Source organism: Physella acuta, unplaced genomic scaffold (genome assembly GCF_028476545.2).
Source record: "Physella acuta isolate Inbredline_101_S28 unplaced genomic scaffold, ASM2847654v3 ptg001995l, whole genome shotgun sequence".
NCBI classification, from domain to species: Eukaryota; Metazoa; Mollusca; class Gastropoda; family Physidae; genus Physella; species Physella acuta.
In genome coordinates, this window is record NW_026733500.1 from 134,006 (window position 1) to 157,773 (window position 23,768).

Here is a 23,768-nt window from a genome sequence, read left to right on the forward strand (position 1 = left end):
ATTGAAAGTTTGATGGGGTGGGGTGCAAATCGAAAGTTTAAGGGGGGTGCAAATCGAAAGTTTGTCCCCGGGCGCCGAGAAGGGTCGCTACGCCTCTGGTTGAAAAGCTTAAAGTTAAAGTTTAAAGCTACTTTAATTTAGAATCTAGATCTAGATACAGATCTTAATTTTTTCTAAGAACGTGGAGTCATTGTCAATAGTTGTGGAAAAAATAAATGAGTAAGAAAAACAGTTCAAGGTGCATTAATTTCTTAATTGTGGAGCTGTCATTAATGTTTGATTCTCTCCCTTAGCCTAAGTCTCAAAACATCTTGTCAAAAGTTAAATAGGTGCGTTGTTAAACAACACAGTGGCGTAGCGAGGTCGGGTGTCACCCGGTGCGGCACTTTATGGTGTCACCCCCCAGAGGCGTAGCGATCCTTACCGGGAACAAACTTTCAAGTTTTCGATTTGCACCCCCCCCCCCCATCAAACTTTCGATTTGCACCCCCCCCCCTCAAGTTTTTCTCTATATATTCTGCTATTTTTTTCCTTGGTGTCACCCCCCTAAATGGTGTCACCCGGTGCGGTCCGCACCCCCCGCCCCCCCCTCGCTACGCCCCTGAAACAACATACAGTAGAATCTACCGCCTATAGTGCAGTATAATGCAGTTAGCATAGGTCTATAAGTAAGATTACACATGCTAAAGTGAAACAAATTGTAAACAGGTCACGCAATTTTACCCCACCCTCAATTGTCCAGTGTGACTCACATATTACGACAGACCCTATAACAAATGGTGATAAAGCGACTTCATACAGACCCTTACCCGTCTCACCCCCCCCCCCCCACCTCTTCATCAAACCCACCCTCACGCACCTACTCCCAATTAACAAAGCACATAATATTCTGCCTTGTCATCGATTTCTTTTCTTCCTGCGTTGCGCAATGTGATTAAAAAAATACGCCCCCCCTCCTGATCTCACCCCTATACGAAGACGCCGTTGTTATCGAATATCACAATATATCAACGATTCACCTAATTATATAATTGGTTTTAAGCTAGCAGTTGATTTAATATTCTAAAAATATTTTCACTTTGGGGTCGTCAATAAATAACGTTTCGCCTACCCAGCCAGGGATGGACCTGTTGTGTCGAAGAGGCGCGGGAAACTTTGAAAGGGGTCTCCTTCAGCAGATTTAAATTTTCATTGAGCCTCATTTCAAGTCATTTCCCCATCAAACTGAAGGAATTAAAATGGTAAAATGGAGAAAAATTCCAACAAATTTTATTATTTTTAAAATTAAAACACTAATAGGACCATTACTGTTCCTTGGGCTCACCGTGATTTTTCCGGTAGACCGGCGAGCCAGTCCACCCCTGCACACACCTTACACAGATGTAATCTCGCGCTGACCTACATTTTAATAAAAAAATAACCAACAACCTTAAAACTCAAGCCTTTGATATGTCGATGGCTGATAAGACTTACTCAAGATGACGGATGATAGGTATTTTTTTTCACAAGCAACCCCCCCCCCCCCTCCCACACACACCACCTTGAGGTTTATTTTTAAATACCGAGCTTTAAAAATCCATTTCATCATTGTTTGATGTTGACCGAATGGTCAAACAGAATTAGTTGATTTTTTTTCCTGTGCTTTCGTACGAGCAGTATAGACAAGAAATCATAGTTAAATCAAAGTCTCGATAGTCAAACATCGCTTTGTGTGCATGTTACTATTCTAGTCACCTGGGGGGAAAAAAAATTCAAATAAAATGCCGATCTAGATCTACAGCCTTAGGGGTAAAATAATAATATTTAAAAAAAACAACAACGCTTTATAAAAGCTTGAGATTTTCATTATCTATATTATTGCATACATATCTTAAAGAAGATTCTATGCTCTTAAACTTCTTTGCATGATATCATATAGTAAAAAGTATATATATATATATATATATATATATATATATATATATATATATATATATATATATATATATATGAAAAAATTGGGGGTGGGAGGGGGGTGGGGGGAACTACTCAATGAGATTACTGAGTTCACACTCAATATATTGAAATTATTTTTATAAAGATTTGTTTTCCTTTTGTTTTATTTTTTATTTATATAATTATTTTTAAAAGGATGCATACTTTACTTAGTTTTCTAAAAAAAAAAATTAAAGACGTCTTCTTATACTTAGGCCTAACACAACCAGTAACACCGAGTAAGTGCATTACTATTTTTTAGCGAATTCTATGCATTACTGTATGTATGGATATTCTGAACATTTCTGTATGTATCGATATTCTGTGCATTATAGTACGTTATCGATATTTTGAGCTTTATCTTAAGTATCGATATTCTATACATTTCTTGGTGTATCGATATTCTGTATGGCGATACCTTTATTAGATGGTGTTGAAAATGTAATATCTTGCTGTAGGATGAGTTAGCTGTAGTTGAGTGGCCCGAGATTTAATCAAATTTCGTTTATTGGAAGAAACATTGTAAGTACGAAACGTTCGCTCACTGACCTAGTATGGAACATAGCCTCACTCAATCTCAATGAGAAAAACAGACAATCGAAAGATAAAAAAGGAAGATATAAGCGGTGGGTCAATAAGATGAAAGCATTCAATATGAAATTCAATCAGAAGATATAATCGGAAGATACAACCAGATGCCGTAGGCCATAATCGGATAATACAATCATAGATGCGATGAGGAGATACAATATGAAGATACAATTTGAAGGTAAAATATGAAGATACAATATGAAGATACAATATGAAGATACAATATGAAGATACAATATGAAGATACAATATGAAGATACAATAAGAAGATACAATATGAAGATACAATATGAAGATACAATATGAAGATACAACATGAATATACAACATGAAGATACAATATGAAGATACAATATGAAGATACAATATGAAGATACAATATGAAGATGCAATATGAAGATGCAATATGAAGATGCAATATGAAGATGCAATATGAAGATGCAATATGAAGATACAATATGAAGATACAATATGAAGATACAATATGAAGATACAATATGAAGATACAATATGAAGATACAATATGAAGATACAATATGAAGATACAATATGAAGATACAATATGAAGATACAATATGAAGATACAATATGAAGATACAATATGAAGATACAATATGAAGATACAATATGAAGATACAATACGAAGACACAAACAGAAAAACGATAGAAAAGCTAAGCGCGTCATGCAGTAATAAAGATCTCTCTTCGAAAAACATTGAATCTCTCCTAGTGCAAGTGTGATGTAGGGCCGCCCCTGTACAAAGCACATCTGTCTCTTGCACACGCCACTGTCCATCTGGTCACGGCATCACTCACCCTGACATAGTTCCAGCAACATCAAAAAACTGTCTCTTTAATAATTTAATATACTCCTATCCATACACTGCGTTTACACTTGCGACGTGTACACTATACATGTCTAGACATGTATAGTATAGTATATGCCTATAGGTCGCATGTGTAAATTGTTAAGTTTAGACTTTTAGACTTTCGCATGATTCTTTTGCAGAGAATGTTAATCTTCTAAAAGACGACCTCCCCCAGCCCACCCCCATCCCAACAAACCCATCTTGACCTGTAATGTGGTTTGTGGGACGGGAGTAGTATATTAGGTCCCTTTTGGGTCGTATGGGTGAGGGGGATGCGGATGCGGATGCGGAACAAAGGCTATATAGGAAAATACTCGGATGCGGATGTACAATGACATATAGCAAAATACTCACCCACCTGGGTGGAGTGGGTGATGCGGATGTACAACGACATATAGTAAAATACTCCCTGGGTGATGCGGAGGTACACCGACATATAGTAAAATACTCACCCACCTGGGTGAGGGTGGGTGAGCAGGATGTACAATGAGATATAGTAAAATACTCACCCACCTGGGTGAAGGTGGGTGAGGGTGGGTGAGCAGGATGTACAATGAGATATAGTAAAATACTCACCCACCCTAGGGTGGGGGATGCGGATGCGGAGTAGGTCAGTAGGTCACCTTTTGGTGACCTTGTGACGTAATCATTGACCTTGTGACGTCATCATTGACCTTGTGACGTAATCATTGACCTAGTTACGTAATTTTAATGCGTTTTTAATGAGTTTTAATGAGTTTTTTTTTTTTTTTTTTTTTTTTTTTTTTTTTTTTTTTTTAAAATTTTAATTAGTTTCTATTAACGAGTTACGTAATTTTAATGAGTTTTTTAATGAGTTTGAATTTAATTTTGTTTGTTTACTTGTTTATTTTAATTACTTTGTTTATATTGTGTAATTTTTATTAACGAGTTACGTAATTTGCTTATTTGTTTGATTTTAATTAATTTGATTTTAATTACTTTGTTTGTATTTTTATTTTGTTTATTTTTAATTTTATTTTATAATTAGTTTGAATTTTATTTAAATTTTTAATTTTTTTAAATTTTATTTTATAATTAGTAATTATTTTAATTTGATTATTAGTTTGAATTTTATTTTATTTCTTTGATTTTACATTTTTTAAATTTGTTTATTTCTTTTCTTTGTTGTTTAATTTGTTGGTTTGTTTATTTACTTGTATGTATGTTTAATAGTAAACGGATAGGGGTGTTGGTGGATGAGAGGGGGAGTAATGATGGGGTTTGAGGGTAGGGGTGCGTTAGCGTGTACTTTGTGAATAACATACATTAACAACACCTGTTACTCGCTAATGGCACCCGGCACGTATCGATTCACCAGCAAAGTTTTTCTTTTTGTGAGGGACCGTACACTGTCCGAGTTAATTTTGGTCACACCCACTGGACCATCATCAACTTGATAGCCCACCTAATTAAATTTTTTTGACACCCGTCATTGATTTATGTGGGTTCGCGAAGCGATCCCACCGGGAGGTATGGTAATTAACGCGAAGCCAGCGTTAAGTGTGGGAACATCTGTTACCACGTTAATCGATTTTACCGATCGCTTTGTTAGCTCCGCGAAGTACATAGGTCATTATGCAACAGCTGTTGTGCGACAGCTGGTGGTGTAATTAGGTTGAGCAACCGGACATTACCTTGTTGGTTTTCTAGTACGCGTATGCTACACGTATATATACACACACACACACATACACTAAATTAGAACAAAAATCTTCTTATATTTTATTTGTTTATTAACGTTTTTCCAATTCATCAAAGGCTTTTAAAATTTCATCCTGTAAACTCAACAGGCGCTCAAAGCAGACGCGACTCATACTAACACCAGAATTTGTAGGAAAATTAAGATCGGTCCCATCTATAAGCTCTCTAAGATTTAAAGTGTTTTTGTTCATGAATTGGCTGACAATCGCCAATTTAAATCCGGTGTGATTCATCGTTCGTATTTCCGTCACTTTATTGTTACCTCTGGCCACAAGTATCCAATCTTCATTAGACATCTTGAAATAATCTTTTATAATTAGTTCCAATAATTTGAAGTGTTAAACGTAATATAATACGATCGTTAATATATTGACGATTCGCTGACGCCGAAAAGGGTTGTAATATAACTTTTAAATTTGCACCGCGCGTTTAATCGAAAGAGCTAAGTAGTTATCCGCAAAGCTACCGTTAAGTGTGGCGACAGATGTTACCAAGCGGGTGGTGGTGGTGGTGGTGGTGGTGGTGGTGGTAAATTTGCTTAAGATTATAAACTTCAAGTTTTAAAAATCAACAACGTTATAGTACGTCGTGTCAAATGACACACCGTTTAAAATGTCTACATTTAAATTTCACCAAAATAATGATGTATAATCTAAATATGATATGACGTTAGCATACATAGCATTCAATCTAATCACTCTAAAGTACAAATCAATAATTTTTATTGATTAAGGGGTCGTGTTCATCCTAGGGTCGGTGAAGTTTTCACCGAGGCAGATTTCAAAGTTGGATGTGGATGTTTTTATTTGTATATGGAAAGATTTAAAAGTTTGGATGGGAACATTGTCACTTTTGAGAGTAAATGTCAATGTGTTTAGGAAGGGGATATTCATTGGGAAGTGGTGTCTACAAGTTATGTATCCCAGTCTGTTGGAGTGGTTTCTAGGGGGTTGTGACATTAGTTGAATAAATATTTGTCTGTAAGATTGTCCTACATCCTTTGTCTGTCCAAGGAATAGTGTGGGTAGTGGTACGATCTGTTTATCTAGCGGTTGGGATTGAGGTTAGTGTGATGACGCAAGGTTGGATGGGAGAAGGGGGAAGGGGTTGCTGACAAAGGGAAGGGGAAGGGCGAATTGTGATAATGGTTGGGGCACCGATCAGAGAGGTAAAGGGATATTTCCAACTCGGATCCAGTATTTTAAATGGTTCATTTTGATTCCAGTAATATATCTTATACAGGATACCGAGTTACATAACTTGCAGGGACAAGTAACAAAACAACAACTCACATCAAAAATTAAAAAAAAAAAAAAAAAAAAAAAAAAAAAAAAAAAAGACCGTTTATATCATAAGTTTTTATTGAATAAATACAACCCCATCAGCATACAGTCATGGTTCTGTCTTATTTACATATTTACATTAAAGTCTCGTTAAAGTCACGGTTGGTAAACTAAAAGGTCTTATATGTCTAGGGGAGATGTTGTCACGTTGTCTGCATCTACTTGTCTTTTAATGTAAAAGTAAGAAAGTGAGTTTCTGTGTTGGGTGTAAGTGTATATCCCCGTGTTGTATGCTCTGAACCCTGTGTTTGTCCCACCACTTGGTTCCTTTGTTGTGAGGACCTGCATGAAAGATTCTTTGCCTAGTGTGTTGTGATTTTTAGATAATCCTTTGGTTGATGTTTTATTATACTCGCCAAAACAGTGGTACGTCTTACTACATAAAGATACCATCCCATCCCCTTCATATTCTAATTTAAACAACCCCGGTGTTCTTTTTTCATAAATTTTCCTAGCCCTACACCCCAGACAATGACTATCTACCGTGCCTTTGCCGCTTATAAATTGTGGTCTATGTGAGTCACATACTTCTGAGGGGAACCATTTGTCGTAAATGTCAAAAAACTCGTGTTCTAGTCCCGGTCTAACGGCTTTTAACAAGTCATCGGTACTTAAGGCTAAGTATAAACTGTCAGTGTCCATCTCGCATAGCTGAAAGTCGGTTCTATCTATATATTTGTCTATAAAGTCATAATAAAATTCTAACATTCTAAGTTTTGCGTACTGATAAACGAAAAAACCTATCTGAAGAGGGAGATCCCAAACTATCTTCTTTTTTAACGTTTCTACTTCGTAAACAGCGTCGGTAAGTTTTGTCATTTTTTTAAATCGTGGATTATTAATACAATCCCCTATATCCCTATCACTACAGTAGGTCATGTCCGCATGTCGTGTTTTATCCGTCAAAGTTTTACCGTATGCCGCGTTTCCTAACAATTTCATTGTTTCACTAGTTATCGCGTATTTGTCGTCTATGTCCCCCTTTCTTCGCGCGTCTGAAACTGTATCCCCAAATGTCTTAAAACATGCAACCGGATTATATTCAACGACTTGATAAATTTTACTGACTACCAACCCATGATTTAAATACCACTTTAAAAGGGGGGTCGCTAATAAAATTTTCTCCCCTGTAAAGCTACCGATTAAAGTCCGTCTACCGCTAGTTAATAAGTTGTTATCGATCGCGTATTGTCTCATAAACGGTCCGATGTCATCCCGCGTAACGTCTGTATTTTTAAAAATAGGTGTCATCTCACTAAAATGTTCTCTTAAACTATCCGGTACTTTAATGTCGCATTCTATCAGTCCAAAACACGAGTCGTCTAAAACAGAATCGATGATCTGTTTTTCAGTCAGGGGCCATTTCTTACCATAGGTCGGTGTCGGTGTCTTTTGTGATTTGTCAATAGAGTTTAAATAGTCTTTAATAGTTGGGTTCATTTTTTTCTGGTTCCCCCACTCACATTCCCACATTTCTACGACTTTAACGTCAACAGTCTCGGTAAGGTACTTCGTAATTTCGTTTGTCTTTTTAAATAACTCAGTCAAGGGTCTTTTACTAATGGGGTTTACTGTTCTGTCTTTAGTTAAAGGGCAGTCAGGGTGTCCATGAAAGAGGCAGCCATGGAACTGATAAACGGTTCGAGTGTTCGCGTCCCACCCGTCTACTCTTATATGGCGAGATCCTAAGCTAACTTCGCCCCCGTTAAACGCGGTTTTTAAAGTTACCCCCTTTGTTTTTGAAACCCACGATAACCACTGAAAAGCCTGTTCCCCGTAATGATTCGTTTTACGCGGTCTAAACCCCTCCTCACTATTTCTAATAATCGGAAATCCCGTCGGCATTTTTTGCATTAAAGACCATAAATAAAGCGCGTTCGCATCGTACCCCTTAATTGCCTGTACCACCTTTTTACTATTCCCCCTAATGAACGTTTCACCCTTTTCGTGATGTCTATGAAAAATAATGGAGGGGCCCCCTACGATATTATTTCGGATTGTTTTATGTAACTCTGATTCGCGCTCGGAACACAAAGAAAAAGAAACGTTTTTGGGTAGTGTTTTGAATAAGTATTTTAAGGTTACCCCCGGGACAGAAATCGCGTCTTTAAAAATATCAACCCCTAAATTTCTGTAAAAATTCGTTTGCTGCTCGAGCGCTTCGATAAACGGTTTTACATCGATATTGTTATACCAAATAAGATAATCTTTAAACGTTTGCATCCCCTTCTCTACCCAAATTTGCCTACACGTCGCGTACTCCTCGGCTGAAATGTTACAATTTTTTAATGATGAAAAAAAGGCCGAATGCGGAGGTAAACCTGTTTCATCTAAGACGGCTAAATTTTTGACATATTCGTACGGAAAAAATCCCTTGGTCTCTTTAACATTATATGCGGCGAGGTATTTACTATAGCTAAACCCTGGTGCTAGATAATTAACTATATCTAAGAACTTTAATTTATTTGTTGATATACACATAAAATTATTATTTCTTTTAACTACATATTTAAACGGTGTTTGTTTATCTTCTACGTCGTCTTCATCATCGTTACAACTAGCTCTAGGTCCCTCCTCTAACCCCTCTTCTGTGTTTGAATAAGCTAAAAAGTACTGAATAAAATACGGCTTAACGAGATTTATATCATATTTTCCTGAATTAAACCCTATAACCGGCATTTGTCGCAAATACTCGTCTAATCTACCGCTAAGAAACCTATCAAACCCTTTGTCGTTCGACTTATTATCACTACCCCTAGCTTTAGGTGGAAATAACTTCCTGATTTGCTTAAAAACAGGCTCGAACTGTTTTTTCAAAATTCCATAAGCTGCCTCGGCGATTATGTGGAGTCTGTCAATAACTCTAGTCACTAATTCTTGAGGGTCACCAGTCGAAATAAAACAGATGGGTTCGAGGAACCCATCTACGTTTGAGGCGACAGAGCAAGACAAAGGCACGTGTTTGGCAACGCTTTTTGTAACTCTACCTAACGTGGGTAACTCGGTATGGTCGAAATAGCATTCGAAATCGTAAGTTGCTCGGAAGGGATAAACAAAATTACTATTTACAACTACCCCATAGGACGCTAAAAACTCCCAGATTGTTTGCTGTGTGTGATAAACCCCTCCCTTATACCTATCAACGGGTTTCCCCCCATTACACCCTTTCACGTGTCTGTTCAATTGTTTAACGGTGGGCCATAATTTGTTACACACAGAACACGCGAAAGAGTGACCCGCCCCACCTATATTATTAATGTACATAAACTGATTTTGAAAAAATAAAAGATACACAGTCTCCCTAAACCTATCATTACTTCTAAGTTTCGGAGAAAGGATCTGGTTTTCGTTAAATTCAAAAATCTCAATATTTACACTAAAACAGGACTCTAAGAGGGGGATTTCGACCAACCTAACCCCGCTAAAATTATCCAAGGTCCCGAGACCTTGGTGCGCTTGCCACTGTTTCGCGAGATTTAATGTTGGAATTCTAAGATCTTTTAAGGGTGCTCCTAAATGTCTGGCTAAACATCTAAAAAAGGAAAAATTGTCTGTGTAGGGTTTTAAATTCGAATCCTTTTGTAACATGTTAATGGAGTGACTATGTTTAATAAAGTCAGGAATGTCTGTAAGAAAGCATGTGGGTGAAGCTTTGTCTGTGGACGTGTGTAAGTCTACTGCATCTCCCCTAAGGTCGTCTACAGGAAAAATAGTGGTGTGTGAATTAAGGTTACTGTCGATGTTAGTCTTTACGCGTTTGTTGTTTGATATGTCGTCATACGTCCTTTGTCGTTTTAAGGGGCTAGTGTTGGTCGCGGTACGAGCTGTTTGGCTCGCTGTTGAGAGTTGGACAGTATGTGTGTCGGTCACTAATGTGGGTTGGATGGTTTGACTGTTGGTTGCTGATGGGGTGTCGGTCGGTGATGTTTGGTTGGTGTGTGCTGTTTTACAATGTCTTGTCAAATTGGAAAGTAGTGTAAATACTTTCCCGCAAGTTGTGCAGGGATGTCTTCCTCGACCATGTGCTGTCTCTTGATGCCTTATGAAAAGTTGATTACGGGTGAACACTCGGTCGCAGATCTCGCATGTGAAACGAGTCATGGCTGGGTGGCTGCTTGTTTGGGCGGCTTCCCTTATTGATGAAGTGTCTAGTAGTTGGAGGCTTGGGTAGGTCGTTGGCTGTAGAATAAAATAAATACATAAAATAAAATGCATAAAATAAAATACATACTTAAAACTAAATTGAAAATGAAACGTACCTATGGGTTTGCACGTCTAAGTTCGATCTGGGGTTGTGTAGTTGGATGTAGCTGGAACGTTTAGTTTAGTGGCTGGAACGGGGATGGATATGTAGCTCAATAGATCAGTCGATGGAGCGGCTGTCTCGTAGGGTTGGTTGTACACTAAAAAGGAATACATGTGAGTACTTATTTAGAAAAAGGTTTATTTAAAGGATATGTAAAGGATAATTCATACTATTCACCTTACCTCGGTGTACGATACAAAATTAAAAACATGTGACTACGTATTTAATAAGATTTGATTTTAACGGGGTTAGCGCCCCTAAAACAAAAGTAATATTAACCTTACCTTTAATAGAATAAACACGCACAAAAGATGTGGTCCGTATAGGGTTAGGTAGATGTGATGGTTGATAAAGTTGGCGTGGGTTAGTCTCAGGAGTCAACAGAGGTCTCAGGCTGGATAAGTCGCGGTGAAGTTTGGTGTGAAGTCCGAAGTTGAAGTGATTAAAACAAAATTTTCGCGGTCATTTATACGGTTGATCGGCCTAATTACACCACCAGCTGTCGCACAACAGCTGTTGCATAATGACCTATGTACTTCGCGGAGCTAACAAAGCGATCGGTAAAATCGATTAACGTGGTAACAGATGTTCCCACACTTAACGCTGGCTTCGCGTTAATTACCATACCTCCCGGTGGGATCGCTTCGCGAACCCACATAAATCAATTACGGGTGTCAAAAAATTTAATTAGGTGGGCTATCAAGTTGATGATGGTCCAGTGGGTGTGACCAAAATTAACTCGGACAGTGTACGGTCCCTCACAAAAAGAAAAACTTTGCTGGTGAATCGATACGTGCCGGGTGCCATTAGCGAGTAACAGGTGTTGTTAATGTATGTTATTCACAAAGTACACGCTAACGCACCCCTACCCTCAAACCCCATCATTACTCCCCCTCTCATCCACCAACACCCCTATCCGTTTACTATTAAACATACATACAAGTAAATAAACAAACCAACAAATTAAACAACAAAGAAAAGAAATAAACAAATTTAAAAAATGTAAAATCAAAGAAATAAAATAAAATTCAAACTAATAATCAAATTAAAATAATTACTAATTATAAAATAAAATTTAAAAAAATTAAAAATTTAAATAAAATTCAAACTAATTATAAAATAAAATTAAAAATAAACAAAATAAAAATACAAACAAAGTAATTAAAATCAAATTAATTAAAATCAAACAAATAAGCAAATTACGTAACTCGTTAATAAAAATTACACAATATAAACAAAGTAATTAAAATAAACAAGTAAACAAACAAAATTAAATTCAAACTCATTAAAAAACTCATTAAAATTACGTAACTCGTTAATAGAAACTAATTAAAATTTAAAAAAAAAAAAAAAAAAAAAAAAAAAAAAAAAAAAAAACTCATTAAAACTCATTAAAAACGCATTAAAATTACGTAACTAGGTCAATGATTACGTCACAAGGTCAATGATGACGTCACAAGGTCAATGATTACGTCACAAGGTCACCAAAAGGTGACCTACTGACCTACTCCGCATCCGCATCCCCCACCCTAGGGTGGGTGAGTATTTTACTATATCTCATTGTACATCCTGCTCGCCCACCCTCACCCACCTTCACCCAGGTGGGTGAGTATTTTACTATATCTCATTGTACATCCTGCTCACCCACCCTCACCCAGGTGGGTGAGTATTTTACTATATGTCGGTGTACCTCCGCATCACCCAGGGAGTATTTTACTATATGTCGTTGTACATCCGCATCACCCACTCCACCCAGGTGGGTGAGTATTTTGCTATATGTCATTGTACATCCGCATCCGAGTATTTTCCTATATAGCCTTTGTTCCGCATCCGCATCCGCATCCCCCTCACCCATACGACCCAAAAGGGACCCAATATACTACTGACGGGTCACAAAAGGAGTCACACTTTAAGAGGGAGGGAGGGGTGGGATCACACAGTGTGGTGTGACGGCACAGTTGCATTTTAAATAAAAAGTAATGTATGAAACTGAAATACAAATTCATTCATCCATTAATAACCGTTCTTTAAAAAAAAAAACACATAAATTGCAATATTGAGTGGGGGAGGGGTATGCGGAGGTGTTACTTCATTTTTACTGTATTCTAACGTTTTGTGACGATGTGTGTCTTTGGGGTGGGAGGGGGAGTGACAACCGTTTTAAATAGCGTGACATCGTTCATGGATAACTTTTTCAAGTATCATAACTGGCGGTCAAGTCAATACGAATGTCAATGAGTAGGTGTGGCTAATTGACGCGCGTAAAAGTAAAAGAAAAAAAAAGTGCTTAACAAACACAGCAAAACAAAGAGATGAAAAAAAGGTTAAAAATTAACTGAAGGTAACGAAGTAGAATTGCTAATATAATTTCCGTGGGTTTTAAGAATAATCAATACTGATCAATACGATTTAACCGGCGCATTTTATGCACGTCTTTCATGTCGAACAAAACATGTGTGTACTTGTTACCATATGCCTAATATACCTCAGTACACTAGGCCTAGTCTGACTCAACCCATTTGTTGCACGACTGATAAATTAAAATAATTATTTCCCGATCAGCTTATAAGTCGGTCTGGTTTTTTTTCCTAGTTATTTGAAACAAAAATTTGGCTAATCAATGAGTGTGACATATTATGTAGTACGTTCTTTCTTGTGCGTGAAAATTAAGTCTTTCTATAAATAGTTCAACGGCACTCAACAATTAATGCGCGCGGTAAACAACTGCAGCTTTGCCACGTGGCTAACACATTCTAGTAGTTAGGAGATTCAAACAATGCTGTACGTTAGACACAGAATGGAGGGAGGTGACATCCATTGTTCAAAGGGGGTCTTGTCATGGTACAAGGGGGGGGGGGGGTTGTATACATAGTGAAGGGGAGACTCGTGCTTGGTACAATGGGTGTCTGGTACAGTGGGTGCCTGGTAAAATGGGTGCCTGGTACAGTGGGTGTCTGGTACAGTGGGTGTCTGGTAAAATGGGTGCCTGGTACAGTGGGTGTCTGGTACACTGGGTGTTTGGTACAGTGGGGGCCAGGTACAGTGGGTGCCTGGTAAAATGGGTGCCTGGTATAATGTGTTTCCGCTACAGTGAGTGCCTGGTATAATGGGCGTTTGGTACAGTGGGGGGCCAGGTACAGTGGGTGTCTGGTACAGTGGGTTTCTGGTGTCTATTGCTGTTAGAGACGTATTTCTGGTACAGTGGGGGACTTGTACCTGGTAGAATGGTATTATTGTATCTGGTACACTGGAAAGCTTGTGCTGGGTACAGGGGGGGGCTGTGCCTGGAACAATGGGGTAGTTGTACCTGGTACAGTGGGGGGTCTTGTTGCAGACGATGCCTGCATCTGCTACAATGTTTGACTTGTTACTGGAACAATGATTGCCATGCTCTAGATTCAGTGTGTAGTGGGTACCAGCAACACGCAGTGATCAGTCGATTGCAGACAGTAGCGATAAGACGCCGCATTTAAAAAAAAAACCGAAGAGACTATCTTACACATCAACGATTCTCAAACTTTCATCTCGTGGGAACACAAACACATTTAAGAAAAAAAACTTTAAAAATATACAAAATACATAATTTATAATTATAATATTCTATTATATTTGTTATACTAGAAAGCAACAGACGTATTGGTACCAACAACAGATTGCAGGTGCCCCGTGGATCATACTTTGAGACTCGCTGGTATGGTATAGTGGACAGACCAGCGTCTTTAAGAGAGCCATCTTTAAACAAGCGACTGGTCGATGTCCAAAGACAGTCTACTTGATCCTGATGTGTCCCCCAATATCTCCCCTGCCCCTCTCTCTTCTCCATGAGATCACTTGTCAGCCTGGTGGTCGATAGACGACTGGAGAGGAAGACAGTACACGATTGGTTTGCTAAATTTAGAACTGTGGTATTGGTTTATTTAAAACCTGAACTCGATGAGCTATGTTCACAAATTTAGCAGGTCAATATTATAATAAAAACACAAGTCAAATATTTACAAAGTTTAATGTTGGTTCATTTTTAACTTGTGGGAAAACTGTTTAAAAAAAAGAAACTGGTTTGAGTTGTGTGACTGTCGTGTTTATCTAAAGCAGTGGTTCCCAAATTTGTTTGGCTTGCGTACCCTTTAAAAAAAATTAATTCATCGCCCCTCCCCTCCTAAAGAAATCTATAAAAGTTAGCATGTCTGTCTAATGTGGTAGGACAAAGCAGAGTTAGTTTCGTCCAGGCATCTCTCCGGGGGATTCCGTCCCCCCCCCCCCCTCACCCCGAAGAAAGTCTACCCCCCCCCCCCCCCCCCCGAAAATTTTTGTCCGCCCCCCCCCCCCCTTCTCCGATTTTGTATCCACCACCCCGTAAAGTATTTTACCGCACCCTCCCAATCGCCTCACCCCACAGGGAGCGATATCGCCCACTTTGATAACCATATCGCCCACTTTGAGAACCATATCGCCCACTTTGAGAACAGAACCACATCGCCCACTTTGGGAACCACATCGCCCACTTTGAGAACCACATTGCCCACTTTGATAACCACATCGCCCACTTTGAGAACCACATCGCCCACTTTGAGAACCACATCGCCCACTTTGAGAACCCCATCGCCCACTTTGAGAACCACCGCCCACTTTAGGAACCACATTGCCCACTTTGGAAAGCACTAGTCTCAAGGGTCAGCCAATCTGGCAGCCAGACAGATCAGCAGTGATCATGACGTCTGCCGTCGGCAAATCATTGGGAAATTCCGATAAACCTGCCCTGTGGCTAATTAAGTTCTCACTATTAGTATTGTAAATATTGAGTCGGATCTTTTGAAACAAGTGGCTGTGTTTTTCTAACCGTCTCATTTCTATATTATTGTTTATTTTTGTAGCGCGACATACTTGCAGTACAAAGAGTGTATGGTTGAGTTATGGCATGTCGTTAAAAGAATAATAGTCCTCGTCAAGCTGACGCCCCGAAGCGTAAAACAAATAGGGGCGAGATAAAAATGTTTATCTGTGTATAATATAAGGAATGCATTGTTAGAATTGTAAAACTTAGATTCAGTCGGCGAAACAAACAAGCTTCCCTTAGGGGGTCGGCCATAAGACTTCTAATAGGGATTTGTGACGATTTTCTACAGGGGTGGGGGAGGGGGGTGGGGGGGGGGGTAGAAAAATATCTGGCAGGGCTGTTGGACAAATGAGACGTAGAATATTATATTTCTTTCTTAGAAGTAAAAAAAAACATGGCATTTTTTTTTGTTATAAAGTGGATGGGTAAAACCAAGAAGTCATTTTAGCTGGAGTAATGGATTTTCGTGATGAGTTGTGAGTGTGGAGTTAAGGGGAGGGAGGGGCGGGGTAAAATACATATCGCGACGTCCTTTATAGCATGGCCTTAATTACATGGAGGTGTCGAATTGTGGCTGACAGTGTTTATCATAGCAAAACTAAATCAACGTGACGTGTTGTTGACTACAATATAATAAAGCCATCTGTTTTCTCTGTGATAAACTGTAATCTAGTAGACGCTACTTGTAACAACGTAACATCATAGCTAGGGGCTATATAACAATACGAAAATTGATATACTAAGCTTGTGTAAACAGTATTAGTTATATAAGCTATCTGTAAGAGTTATAACGTATCTGTTAGAATTATATAACATGCTATTAGAGTTATACAACACAACCGTGAGAGTTTTATAATTTATCTGTTTGAATTATATATATGTCAGATGTATACAATATAGCTACTAGAGTAACAGAATCAATCAGCATAACTGTTACAGAAATATAACATAACTGAGATATATAACATAACTGTTCGAGTTATATAACAACTGTTAGTTTTATAACTCGTTTGCTAAATTAGTATAACGGTTGTATTTATATAACATCTAATAGACTTGTATTACATAACCGAATAATATAAGCTAATAATCAAAACTAAACCACGAAGCTGTATAACATCAAAGAATCCCATAGCCTCATTATTGGTATCTATCGATCCATCAGGGCCTTTACAGATTTGTAAGCCCGTTCTTGTTGAGTAGACTCCTCGTTCGTCATGCATGGTTGCTGTGGCTTCGATACACGTCAAACAATGGCTTATTGTTGAACAAACACTCGAGAAACATTCATGGGTTTAGTGAGAGAAAGTAATCATCATTTATTAAAGGGAGGTGATAATGATCACAGACCGTCGTGCCCATGAGTAACATGGTGCTATTTTATATTTGTTAAAAATCCTGGACGATATTTTTTAGAACTTGTCAAGACATGATTTTCTTGGGATTTAAATTTTGGGGTATTAGGGTTTTGCCTGTTACAATGAATTTGCAACAAAAGAAATATTTGAAGACGTTTGTTGTAGGTCAACTACTTTGCTATTTTAAAATAATTTTTTACCCTGACTCATCTTGATATGAGAAAGAAGTCTACATCAAAAACATTTCGCTGGACCTGTACAATCCCATCTGACTCACCCAGGATAAGTCACAGCCAAACCCAGGATAAGTCACTGCCAAACCCAGGATAAGTCACTGCCCCGCCAAGGGTAAAACATAGCTCCACCCAGACGGTTACTACCCTTGGATATGTAGGCACTACTTCTCTCACTTCTAAACCACATCTTTACCAGACTAAGTCATAGTCTCACCCAAGCTGTCATAGTCTCACCCAAGCTGTGATAGCCTCAACCAAGTTGTTATATCACCCAGGATAAGTGACTGCCCCCCCTCCCCTAGAATATGCCACTACTTCAGCCTTTTTAGCCCCGCCATAACTACACTACTGTCTAAAATTAACAACGCAACATTCTAACACTAACCTCGCCACTTTCGAACCCTAACTACACCATATTCCAACCCTAGCCTCACCATATTCCAATCCTAACCTCGCCACATTCCAACCCTAACTACGCCACATTCCAACCCTCTCATCACATTCCAACCCTAACCTCGCCATATTCCAACCCTAGGTACGCCACATTCCAACCCTAACTACGCCACAATCCAACCCTAACCTCGTCATATTCCAACCCTAACTACGCCACTGTTTGCCTCTCGCCTCAACTTGACAGAAAACTGCCACGTCGCTACATTTTATAGCCACGACAAGCGCTGAATGGCTTAATACAAATACTGGATCAAACGATAAACTCGTAAAACAATCTCAACCTTACAATACGCACGTAAGATGAACCTGCAGCAGATGGGGCTTATATGTCATAGATACCATTAAAATGATGGTAATCCTCAGACTAGACAATAAAATCAGAAAACTATTTCCCTTATAACATGCCACGTCATCACAAATTATTACGTTTAAGTTAATTTAAGTACAAATTATTATAAGAAAGTTAAAAATGTTTTATTAAACCACACAAGGACAGTATTCGTAGATAATTAGTTATTGCAAGGAATTACCAAATGACTAGAATTCAGAACAATAAAAAGAAGTCTCTATACTAAGTAGTACAGAAAATAAAGGCGAAACAATTCTAAATTTTTAATGTTACAACACATGTACACAACAAACATTAAGTTTTAGGCTATTAAAATACTTCCTTTACTATAAAATGTTTGACTAAAATCAAGTACGAAATGAATAACATCTATCAGCATTCTCGTGTTTTGGAATAACGTGTAGCCTAGCGTATTGTGTTAAACTGTTCCCAACAAACTGCTTTTGATGTACGTACAATAAAGAGCTTTGTTCTAAAAATGAAGCATCTGTTACAGCTATGGGTTTTTGGGTAATCTTAGGAACAGGAAAAAATAAGGGTAAATGTAAACGTTCATTTCAGTAGGATTTCGTTGTCACATATTGTAGTTGTATATCTAGCATTGCTGTCAATATCGTGTTTATACAAGAGGTCTGTCACTAGCATGAGTCATACAACAGGGCTGTCACTACCATGAGTCATACAACAGAGCTGTCACTACCATGAGCCATACAACAGGGCTGTCACTACCATGAGCCATACAACAGGGCTGTCATTAGCATGAGTCATACAAAAGTGCTGTCACTGAGCCATACAACAGGGCTGTCACTAGCATGAGTCATATAACAGGGCTGTCACTAGCATGAGCCATACAACAGGGCTGTCACTACCATGAGCTATACAACAGGTCTGTCACTACCATACGTCATCTATCTAAAGGTTTGTCACATTCTAATATTCTCTTCGACCACACAACGAGCCAGCAAACATATGGCATGAGGTTTTTGTATGTAAATTTTTTTTACCGTTATTTATTTTATCTTTACTATCTACCGAATGCGTTCTTTGCTATCTGATGTTTATTTTTGTGGAAAATATTTTTTCCTCCACGAATTTTCCAGGCGTTGCTTATTTATGGGGTTAGGCATATCTGGTGGTAGGGTCACCTCGTTAGGGTCCCATCTGTGGCTACAAAATGCTCGGTGTAGCATTCTGTTGCCGGAGGCTCGTATTCTGCAGGCCTACCGTGTATAAGATTTGAGCCTGTGTTTTCTGGTTTGGTTTGATGAAGGGACGGTCTTTAGATCTTTGCTTGAGGCCTGAGCGTTGGACGTTATCTGGGCTTTAGATCTGTAGATGGTATGTGCGTGGTTGTACGTGGTTGTACGTGGTTGTACGTGGTTGTACGTGGTTGTAGGTGGTTGTACGTGGTTGTAGATGGTCGTACGTGGCTGTAAGGTGACCCAAGATTGGTACAAATAAACTCTACAATATCCACGTGTGTCCATACAATCAACAGGGTCAACGGTCAATGTGTGTCAATCTCAGAGGCGTAGCGATGGGGGGGGGGGAGGGGACACATGTCCCCGGGCGCTGACATTAGGGGGCGCCAAAATGGGTTGGAAAAATAAATTGAAAGGTTGATGGGGGGTGCAAATCGAAATCTTGAAGGGGGTGCAAATCGAAATCTTGAGGGGGGGGGGTGCACATCGAAACGAAAGTTTGTCCCCGGGCGCCGGGAAGGGTCGCTACGCCTCTTGTCAATATACATGGTCAACGTGTGTCAATCTACAATGTCAACGTGTGTCCATACAATCTACAGGGTCAACGTGTGTCCATAAAATCTACAGGGTCAACGTGTGTCCATACAATCTACAGGAGTAGTATATTAGGTCCCTTTTGGGTATCATTTTTGGCGGAGGTGGGGAGGGTGAGGAACAATGACATATAGTAAAATACTCGGGAGCAGGATGCGCGGGATGCGCAATGACATATAGCAAAATACTCCCAGCCTGGCGCATCGGGAGGGTAAGGGTGGGTGAGCAGGATGCGCAGGATGCGCAAAGACATATAGTAAAATACTACGCCAACTGGGGTTGGCGGAGGTGGTGGGGAAGTAGGTCACCTTTTGGTGACCTTGTGACGTAATCATTGACCTTGTGACGTCATCATTGACCTTGTGACGTAATCACCGCAGGTGACCTAGTTACGTAATTTTAATGAGATTTTTAATGAGTTTGAATTTAATTTTTAAATTTTAATTTATTTTTGACCTAGTTACGTAATTTTAATGCGTTTTTAATGAGTTTTAATGAGTTTTTTAAATTTTAATTAATTTTTATTAACGAGTTACGTAATTTAATTACTTTGATTGTATTTTAAGGGGTCGGCGTGGTCGAGTCGGTAAAGCTCATGGTTGCTAAACCGAAAAGTCCCGAGTTCGAACCCTCGGGCAGATGAGGCTCGTTAGCTGGGGACAGCCACTCTTCTAGGAGAGACAACTCCAAAATTAAACAACTGCTGCCTTGTAGTTTGTTCTTGGTTGGACAAAGGCTATGGAAGCAAATCCATAAAGAAAAGCAGGCTGAAATCGGAGTCAATGGCCTCAATGGCGCATAACCAGTTGACACGTAACGCTTAATTGTGTTAGAGGCGTGGTCGAGTCGGCAAAAAGCTCATGGTTGATAAATTCGAACAAAAGTCTCGAGTTCAAACCCACTGGCAGATAAATCTCGATCCCCTTCAACACTAATAATTAAGAACGAAGAAGAAGAAGAAGAGAAGATTGTATTTTTATTTTGTTTAGTTTGTTTGTTTACTTGTTGTTTAATTTAATTACTTTGTTTATATTGTGTAATTTTTATTAACGAGTTACGTAATGTGATTATTTGTTTACTTTTTAATTTTTTTTTTTTTTTTTTTTTATTGAGTAGTTACATAATTGGATTTTAATTTTTTAAATTTTTAAATTTTAAATTTTATTTTATAATTAGTTAAATTTTTATTAACGAGTTACGTAATTTTATTATTAGTTTACTTTTTAATTATTTCTTTTCTTTGTTGTTTACTTGTTGTTTATTTGTTTGATATATTTCTTTTCTTTGTTGTTTAATGTTGTTGGTTTGTTTGAATGTATGTATGTTTTAAATAAAAGACTAACACTATCATGTACTAGAACAGTCTTTGTATACCAGCCTTTAACCAGACATGTAACATCTGGTACTTATCGATCCGCGATCCTTTGTGTTTAGAACGCCCGTAAAAAGGGCGAGTTCATATTGATCGCAGCTACAAGTCATTAGCATAATGGGTCGCCTAATTTAAGTTGGTCACGCATCATGCGTTTTATGCGTTGTTCACCGAACCGCATTTAATTGAAAGAGCTAAGTGGTTAACCACAAAGCCCGCGTTAAGTGTGGGAACATCTGTTACCACGTTAATCGATTTTACCGATCGCTTTGATAGGTCATGATGATTAATAGCTTTTTTCCCCGCTCGGTTGACGGGTTATGGTAATTAACGACGTACATTAAGTACGGTGCGTTGGTACGTAGGTATGCGGGGTAGACATATTTTTTACAAGTCTGGAAAAGTAATTACGTTTTTTTTTTTTTTTTTTTATGACCGTTCCGATTTTCTTTTGATCTGACCACCATTTGACCACCCTGCACCGGTGACCTTGTGACGTAATCACCGCAGGTGACCTAGTTACGTAATTTTAATAAGTTTTTAATTAGTTTTAATGACTTTTTTAAATTTTAATTAATTTTTATTAACGAGTTACGTAATTTGAATGTGTTTTTAATTAGTTTTAATGAGTTTTTAAAATTAATGGATTTTAATTTTAATTTTTTTATTTTATTTTTTTTTTTTTTCATTATCTGTTATGTTAACTTTAAGGTTCTATAACTCTATATATTTAAATACATTTTTTGATTCAACCGAGTTTACTTTTCCTAACATAAGTACATGTAAAGAGGGGTTTCCAATAGGTCTGTAATGAATTAGGCCTTTTTGACTATGACTTGTTGCCCACGTGTTGACATGCTACGCTTTTTTAGATATACGTACACACACACACACACACACACACACACACACACACACATTCATACTAGGTCGGTAAAGGCGGAGAGAACTTATAGGTATACACTATCATGGTGACAACAAAAGCGACCCTTATTTTATTTACATGAAAGCGTGTTTTCCAAAAAGTGTCACCATGCCATTGTCATTTTCGCACCGGGGTTTATTTTAAGTGCACCCGTGCACGGTTGTTTACATTTTAAAAGAAGTATCACGTGTCTTCTCCATAGGTCTTCCCTAATAGAGAAACGAGAGGAAAGACAACTGTTCTAAAATTAGAACAGCCTTGTCTACAGACACGAGTATCGTCCCTTGTGAAAAAATTCGCGTCAGAATCCTTAACTAAACAGTCAATTTCTTTAACAAGTTAAAAATAATTTAGGAAGACAAGGGTTAACAAAATATATATCTTAGTCTTGCAGCAGATTACATTCCCATGTTCGCTTTAGTATTACAGTTTTCATCAATCTTCTTTTTGACTTGAACTTCTTTAATTTTTAAGAAAGTTTACTTATACATAATACATTACGTCTAATGACAATTTTTTATTTTTACCACTCAATGTATTTTCTTTTTCTATATCTTACATTGTCATCTTAATTTTTGATCACCTTAGGTGGTGGTAAGGTGGTGGTAAGGTGGTGGTAAGGTGGTGGTAAGGTGGTAAGGTGGTAAGGTGGTGGTAAGGTGATGGTAAGGTGGTGGTAAGGTGGTGGTAAGGTGGTGGTAAGGTGGTGGTAAGGTGGTGGTAAGGTGGTGGTAAGGTGGTGGTAAGGTGGTGGTAAGGTGGTGGTAAGGTGGTGGTAAGGTGGTGGTAAGGTGGTGGTAAATTTGCTTAAGATTATAAACTTCAAGTTTTAAAAATCAACAACGTTATAGTACGTCGTGTCAAATGACACACCGTTTAAAATGTCTACATTTAAATTTCACCAAAATAATGATGTATAAACTAAATATGATATGACGTTAGCATACATATCATTCAATCTAATCATTCTAAAGTACAAATCAATATTTTTTATTGATTAAGGGGCCGTGTTCATACTAGGGTCGGTGAAGTTTTCACCGATGAGTGTGTTGGGTGGTACATAGGTTTTTTGTTGCATAGACTCTAATATACGAGGATCCATTAAAAGCATTTTCCTGGCCATCCTTAAAATCCCAAGACACCTTTAAGTACACCGAGGACTGGTCCGAGTAAAGCACCTAGGAAACCACCGGTCTGCAAAATTTGCTTTCGTCTTTTGACGGTTAATTTCTTTTTGGTAAGTTGTCTCAAGTTCACTTTGTGACGACGCAAACGTCTCTTCTGACCAAAACGTCTCTTCTTAAGACATTGTGACAGCACTCGCATAACGTTTTTACGAGTTGTGGGGTAGCATTTTCAACAACGGCTTTCACGGCGGGTGGTTTGGCCCGAGCCAAAAACCTTAACATCTCACCTTGTCGTTTTACCGACTCAGACATGGTTGCTTTTATTTCGGGACGTAAACGACTTGCTGCTCGTAAGAAAATATACTACAGCGTAATCTCAGATTATCCGGTGTTTCCTGTCGAAGGTCGATCAACAAATAACCATGAGGGGCCGATGTTGCGTCCTTAAAACTTTCCTGGACATACGAAACGCGACCGGGATACATTTGTTTTGCCAAATTTGTAATTTGTGAA